The following is an 8,487-nucleotide window of genomic DNA, read 5'->3' as shown; positions in this document are numbered from 1 at the left end:
GGTTAAGTGACTTACCCAGGGTCACATAGCTAGTAAATGTCTGAGACTGGATTTGGACTCATGAGGATGAGTCTTCCTAACTCTAGGTCCAGTGCTCTATCCAATGCACCACTGATGCTCACAATTTGAGAGGGGAAGTAAGAGAGATGCATAAATAACTATAATTCATGATGGAAGATACCTGCATCAGAGAGGGTGGAACAAGGTGAGTGTTAAAAGGAGAAAGAGTGTTCTTCCAGCTAGAATAAAATGAAGAGGCACCAGCGAGAATACTGGGGGTAAGTTTTGTTAGTTAAATAAGATTTTTCTGCCTATGGGCCTTTAGGGTCTTCTGGTAGTAATTTTCCCTATTTATGAATCTAGTGGAGCTAGACAAAGGTCAGATACTGTTTTCTGTAGAAATTCCACATAGTGGAAAATATGACAATTAGGTGGGTACCAGACTACCCGATAGGGCTGGAGTTCCGGAGACTCTCAATACCAGTTGAGTCCTGAGATCCCTCCTGGAGGGCATATTGGCAAAAGAGGTGTATATGGTATTCTGTAGCTAAGAGGTATTTAGAGGAAGCATTATATCATTCCCAGCAATCCTCAGAGAATTGTCAGATACATTCAGAACATTTGGTTTCAGTATGAATTAGGTGTGAAACTAGGCTAATTCTAGCTTTGCTAATCTCTCAGAAGCAGGTTAGAGAGCTGGACTTGGAAGCAAGAGGACCTGGATTCAAGTTCTGCTTCTGACTCTGACTAGCCATGTGACCACAGACAATTGATTTAACTTCTCTTAGCATCAATTTCCATAGCTAAAAAAAATGAGGTTAGTAGTACCTGCCTCACAAGGTTGCTGTAAGGCTTAAAAGAAAAAAAAAAGTGCTTTGTAAATTTTAAAACATGACAGAAATGTTAGTTATTATAATAAATACATTGAATCAACAGCTTCAATGAGCATAGATAAAAATAAAAAAAAATCAAGTAACTGATGATAAGAGAAATAAAAAAAGAAAAACAAAACCCCAGAGGTTTCACCTCACATCCAGTATATTTGTAAAGATGAAAAAAAGATTTGAATAGTCAATGTTGCCAGAATTGTGGACTGAACTGAACTTACATGCACAAGGGCACTAATGCATTGTTAATGGAGCTCTGAATCAGTACAGACATTCTAGAAATCAATTTGGAATTATGCAAATAAAGAAGTTAAAATGTTCATATTCTTTTACTCAGAGATTCCAGTGCTAGGAGCATGTTTCAAGGAAGCAACCAATAAAAAAAAAAATCTCCATACAGACTGAAACATTTATAGCTTTATCTTTTCTGGTAGCAAAGAACTGGAAGCAAATTAAACCAGCCAATCATGTGGGGAATGGCATTCTGGTAGGTGAATGTAATAGCATATTACTGTGCTGTAACAAATGATGAATATAATGAATACAGAGAAAAATGAGAAGATTTAAATGAACTGATGCAAAGTGATGTGAGTAGAGCTAAGAAAATATATACAATAGCTATCATGTTGTAAGTAAACAACAAAACAATCAAATCAATTGTTTCAAAATTGCAAAGAACAAGATTGACCCCATAGAAAAGACATGAGAAGACACATTTGCAGAGATATGCATGTGTGGGTATCCTTAGATATGAAACACTGTATACAATGTCAGATTTATTTTCCAGCTTATTGATTGGTTTTGCTGACTTTTTTTCTTTTTTCTTAAAAAAAAGGAATTTCTCATAGAAAGACTATTTTCTGGAAAGGGGTAGGGAGAAAGATAAGGGGGAAATTCAGTGGATATAAAATAAAAATATATCAATATAGTTTACATTTCAAAAAGAAAATTATTTATGTAGGATTATAAAAATGGAAGGAACATTAAAGGTTGTTGAATATAATACTTGTTTTTCACAGATACAGAAACTGAGATGCAGAGAAGTGTGATGACTTGACCAAACATATTGTTGTTGAATTGTTTCATTCGAGTTTGCGTCTTTACGACCCCATTTGGAGTTTTCTTGGCAAAGGTACTAGAGTCCTTTGCCATTTCCTTCCCTAGCTTATTTTACAGATGTGGAAACTGAAGCAGACAGGGTTAGGTGACTTGTCCAAGGTCACATAGCAAGTCAGTGTCTGAGATCAAATTTGAACTTAGGAAGATGTCTTCCTCACCCCAGGCCCAGAACTCTATCCACTGCGCCATCTAGCTGCACCTTGACCAAACATACAGAAGTAGTAATTGGCAGAAGTCAGGTTTGAACCTAGGTTTTCTGACTCCAAATACAGCATTTTTTCCATTTTGCTCTCATGCAGCAGGAATTCTTTGAAACTGAACTGACTGAATATCATGTTAGTATTTAGAGTAGGTCACTGAGTGCAAACCTCTCATTATACTGGTAAACCTAATCCTGCCTCACAAGGTTGCTATAAGACTTAAAAGAAAAAAAATGTGCTTTGTAAATTTTGAAACGTGATATAAATGTTAGTTATTGTAATAAATACACTAAATCAATGGCTTCAAGGAGTATAGGTTAAAAAATGCTTCAGGTAACTAATGACAAGAGAAATAAAAAAAAACCCTGGAGGTTTCACCTAACATCCATTATATTTGCAAAGATGAAAAAAAGATGGGAATAGTCGATGTTGGCAGGATTGTGGACTGAATTGAACTTATCTGCACAGGGACACTAATGCATTGTTAATGGAGCTGTGAATTGGTACACAAAAGCTTAAATAACTTGGGGGGAGATCACACAATTCCTTGCTCTTTTCTGTTTCAAACAGGAGAGAACATTGACTCCAAGTGCTATGATTTAAATAGGTTAATTCTTAGTATATTCCTAGAAAGCAATTGAATGAAAATCATGATTAGGCTCATTTGAGGATAACAACACTGAGAAGGTAGACAAGTATCCACAAAGTACGGAAAAAGTTTGAGTCCTAGTCTACACCGAAAGGTCAGAAGATGCCAAACTGATGCTGTCTGAACTGTTCCTGCCTGCATTCCTGATTGTTGTGGTCTGAAGATGCCAGGTTAGGAACTCAGCACATCTTTTTAAAAAAATTACTAATTTTTAACATTCATTTAACAAACTGAGTTCTAAATTCTCTCCCTGCCTACATCCTCTCCCCCACTCATTGAGAGTGCAAGCAATATATGAAAGTCTTTATGCTTGTGAAGTCATGCAAAACATATTCCCATATTTGCAATACTGCAAGAGAAAGAAGATGAAAAACTATAAGCTTCAGTCTCAGTTCTCTCTCTGGTGGCGAATCACATGAGTCCCTGGAATTCTCTTGGATCATTGTATTAATCAGAGCAGCTAAGTCTTTAACTGTTGAGCATTATTGCAGTGTTGTCACTGCGTACAATATTCTCCTGCTTTCGCTCCCTTCATTTTGAATCAGTTCACAAAGTTTCCTAGGTTTTTTTGAAACCACCCCCTTGTCGTTTTTTATAGCACAATAATATTCCATCACAATCATATATCACAACATGTTTAGCCATTTCCCAATTGTTAGGCATCTCCTCAGTTTTTTTTGTCTTTGTCACCACAAAAAGAGTTGCTATGAATATTTTTGTGTATATAGGTTTTTTTCCTTTTCCTTTTATATCTTTGGGATCCATGCCTACTAATGATATTGCTGGTTCAAAGAGTATGCCCAGTTTTATAGCCTTTTGGGCATGGAACTTAAACTTTTTGAATGATTGTGAACATCTAAAAGTTACCAGCTGTATTTTCACGACATTCAAATATCTGTAAAGTGAAAATTTTAAATCCTCTGAATATTTTGTGTATGCTATTCTTTTAAGATCCTGATGACTGAATTTTCTGTGGTTCTCCATTTTGATTTTTTTTTTGCTTAGTCATCATTAGAGCAAGAAGTTTTCAAAAACATCCCTGGCATTTATACTTAACTTAAAGGTAACGGAGGTTACCCTTATCGTTCTTTCCTTGTTCTCCAGCAGTGAAATGGCTCTTCTCCTTTCAGTAGGGAAAAGAGGAGTTACATTGAAAGGTACCTGTAAATAATGTATGTACTAAGCACTGTGCTGGGAGCTATGGAAGATTCAGAGAAATTATTGAACCAGTTTCTACCTTTGAAGAATTTATAATATTGTGGGCCTGGTTCTATTATCCAGAAGTCAGAGGTTAAGCTGTTTTAAAAGGAGTTACTCAGATTTACACCGGCCTTAGAGACACTGTGTCTTTAATTCTTTATGCTCATCTGCAGGGCAGAAGAGGAGGGAACTGCTCCCAAAGAGTGACGTTGCTATACAGGGATAGCATAAATGGGAGGAGAACAGATGTCAGTGGGGAATAGCATAGGTGGGTATTCCCCTCCACCTCCAACTGTCTCCAGCTCCATAAGCAAACTTTGGTCTAGGACATATAGCAAGATGCACATTTGGATCCAAGTCTACAAAGACAGTCCGGGCTCAAACTTCATATGTGTGTGTGTGTGTGTGTGTGTGTGTGTGTGTGTATGTGGAGTTTTAGACAAAGCTGATGTGGCATTAAATGGAGACTGCCCTGTAAACCTATAATCAAGCCAAGTGGGTAGTTAGGACCACTGAGATAAGTGTATTTCCTGAATTGTCTAATATGGAGTGATGACTAAGGAGCAGGAACCCAGGAGACCTAACTCTGCCACAGCAAACAAGCAGCTAGTGAGGGAGTGTTTGGTCCCAGAGTAAGATAAACTTTATCTTCTGTGCATTCTGGAGGTTGGGACAGTCAATCAAAACAGCTTTCATCAATTCCTGCAGGTTTGATGACTGGAGAATTTTCTCCCATCTGGAACCCTAAATAATATTTCCTATGGAGTGGATTTTGGAAAATTAGTTTTGATGCTGGCCCAACTGTCTATCCCTGGTGATGGGAAAACCCTACAAAAACCCAGGGAAGGGAACCTCATGTAAATTTCAAAAGGAATAACTTTATATAATAAGGTGGTAGTTATATGGGAGTTGATGGGCATGAATAGGGATCAGGTAAATTTATACACACATATATAATACACACACATGTATGCATGTATATATAATACACATATTATATATGCATATATAATGTATATATAATACACACATTATATATAGAATATACACATACATACATATCTACATATCTATATCTATCTACCTATCCATCTATATCTATAAGTGTACAAAGCAAAGGTAGAAAACCGTTATGACAATGCAGAATTAGGGAGGATCAGTCCAGGTGTTTGACCCAATACCCTAGAGGGGCTGGCTTAAAGCTGGCCAGACTTAAAGCTTCAAGTTGTATGTGGTGCTTTAAATACGTTGTGGTGTCTTTGGTGTCTTATGGTCAATTAAGGAGAATACCCTGATTCTAGGGTTACTATAAGGCACTCACTTTGTGTGGTGCCAGGATACAGGTGGTTGAGGGGAATAGAAATCAGTGTGGGGCAGAATGTGGGAAGAAATAATGACAATGCTGAGAGGAGGGATCAAGGCTAGGGCCTGAGTACTAAATAACAAAAAAGGAGTGGGAAATAATTTTTTAAACCAGTGGTTCTTAAACTTTTTTTTTTTGTATCATGGATCCGTTTGGGACTCTGGTGAAGCCTCTGGACCCCTTCTCAGAATAATGTTTTTTAGAAGCATAAAATAAAATACATAAGATACAAAGGAAACCAATTATATTAAAATGAATGAACTCTAGCTTAAGAACTTCTGTTTTAAATTGGGAAATGACCCTCAATTCAACAAGCATTTAAAAAATATATTTACTCTGTTTTAAACACAGGACTGGGTTTTGCAGATAAAAAAAATTAAGAACCTAACAATCCTTGCCCTCAAGGAACTTAAGCTTCTAGTAGGAACAAGGTACCATTTCATTTGTTGGCTTTGCTAAATGTCAACTCATTGGATGACCCAAGAAAAAGTTAGAGATTATTGTTATAAATTTACTCGAATTCATTGTTTTTCTTGGGTATTGGGTGTTTTGCAGCTATTTTTCTAGCCTATCTTAAAATTATTTGAAAACAATGAAAATAAGACTCTGAAAGACATTAGGGAAGAAATAATAGAGACTACTATCAGTCCTAGATGAAATGAAATGCATTTAGTCCAATTTTTCTTTTCCTTGACAGATAATTCTTCTCTCAGCTTCCCTTACAGATTGCCCATGCCCAAAGGAGTGGACTCCTATTGAAAAATCTATTATTATTTTTACATTTTTTTTTGTTTCAGATGGTTGCACATGTATAACCTCTATCAGATCACTTGCTGTCTCAGTAGGTGAGAGGGGAGGGAGAGATGGATAGAATTTGGAATTCAAAACTTTTAAAAAAATGTTAAGAGCTATTTTAACATGTAATTGGGGAAAATAAAGTAAGAAAATAAAATGTTTTCTTTTTTTTCAGTTACATGAAAAAAACAATTTTTACATTCATTTAAAAAATTAAAAAAGATTGTGTTTTCAATTCACTCCCTTCCATGCCCTCCCACAAGACAATAAGCAATTTTATATAGGTTATGCATGTATAATCATGCAAAATGTATTTAAGTATGTCATGTTTTAAAAGAAAACAGACCAAAAAAAAATAACTACTAATCCAAGAAAAATGAAGAAAGTTTTAAAAATTATGCTTCAATCTGCATTCAGAATCCATCAGTTCTTTCTCTCGAGGTAGGTAGCATTTTTCAGCACAGATTCTTTAAAATTGTCTTAGATCATTGTGTTGCTGAGAATACCTGTCATTTATAGTTGATTATCATATTACATTATTGTCGTGTACAATGTTCTCCTGGTTCTGCTCACTTTGCATCAGTTCATGTAAATCTTTCTTGATTTTTCTGAAAGCATTCTGCTCATCACACTTATAGCATGATAGTATTCCATCACAATCATATATCACAACTAGTTCAGTCATTCCTCAATTGATGGGCATCCCCTCAATTTCCAATTCTTTGCCACTACAAAAAGAGCTGCCATAAATATTTTTGTACATATAAACCCATTTAAAAATCTCTTTGGGATACAGTCCTACTAATGATGTTGCTGGGTCAAAAGGTATGTACAGTTTTATAGTCTTTTGGGCATACTTTCAAATTGCTTTCCAGAATGGTTGGTTCAGTTCACAACTCCACCAACAGTGCATTAGTGTTCTACTTTTCCCACATCCCCATCAACATTTACCATTTTCCTTTTCTATCATATTAGCCAATCTGATAGACATGATGTGGTACCTCAGAGCTGTTTCAATTTTCATTTCTCAAATCAATAGTGGTTTAGAGCATTTTTTTCTTTCTTTCTTTTTTTTTTATTTAACTTTTAACATTTATTTTCACAACATTTTGGGTTACAAATTTTCTCCCCTTTTACCCCCCCCCCCCCAAACCCAAGCCTTCTAATTGCCCCTGTGCCAATCTGCTCTCTCTTCTATCCTCCCTCTCTGCCCTTGTCTCCGTCTTCTCTTTTGTCCTGTAGGGCCAGATAGCTTTCTTTACCCCTTAACCTGTATTTCTTATTTCCTAGTGGTAAGAACATTACAGTTGATCCTAACACTTTGAGTTCCAACTTCTTTAGCTCCCTCCCTCTCCACCCCTTCCCTTTGGAAGACAAGCAATTCAATATAGGCCAAATCTGTGTAGTTTTGCAAATGATTTCCATACTAGTTGTGTTGTATAGGACTAACTATATTTCCCTCCATCCTATCCTGTCCCCCATTACTTCTATTCTCTTGTGATCCTTTCCCTCCCCATGAGTGTCGACCTCGGATTGCATTCTCCTCCCCCCCACCCTGCTTGTGCCCTTGTCCCCCACTCTCCTGTATTGTGAGATAGGTTTTCCTATCAAAATGAGTGTGCATTTTATTCTTTCCTTTAGTGGAATGTGATGAGAGTAGACCTCATGTTTTTCTCTTGCCTCCCCTCTTTATCCCTCCACTAATAACTCTTTTGTTTGCCTCTTTTATGAGAGATAATTTGCCCCATTCAATTTCTCCCTTTCTCCTCCCAATATTTCTCTCTCACTGCTTGATTTCATTTTTTTTCTTAAGATATGATCCCATCCTCTTCAATTCACTCTGTTCACTCTGTCTCTATGTATGTGTGCATGTGTGCATGTGTGTGTGTGTACTCCCACCCAGAACCCAGATACTGAAATGTTTCAAGAGTTACAAATATTGTCTTTCCATGTAGGAATGTAAACAGTTCAACTTTAGTAAGTCCCTTATGACTTCTCTTTGCTGTTCACCTTTTCATGGTTCTCTTCATTCTTGTGTTTGAAAGTCAAATTTTCTTTTCAGCTCTGGTCTTTTCATCAAGAAAGTTTGAAAATCCTCTATTTCATTGAAAGACCATTTTTTCTCCTGAAGTATTATACTCAGTTTTGCTGGGTAGGTGATTCTTGGTTTTAGTCCTAGTTCCTTTGACTTCTGGAATATCCTATTCCATTCCCTTCGATCCCTTAATGTAGAGGGTGCTAGATCTTGTGTTATCCTGATTGTATTTCCACAAT

Source organism: Notamacropus eugenii, chromosome 1 (genome assembly GCF_028372415.1).
Source record: "Notamacropus eugenii isolate mMacEug1 chromosome 1, mMacEug1.pri_v2, whole genome shotgun sequence".
In the NCBI taxonomy this organism is placed as follows: domain Eukaryota; kingdom Metazoa; phylum Chordata; class Mammalia; order Diprotodontia; family Macropodidae; genus Notamacropus; species Notamacropus eugenii.
The sequence above is the reverse complement of the archived record's forward strand: the minus strand, read 5'-3'. Positions refer to the sequence as shown.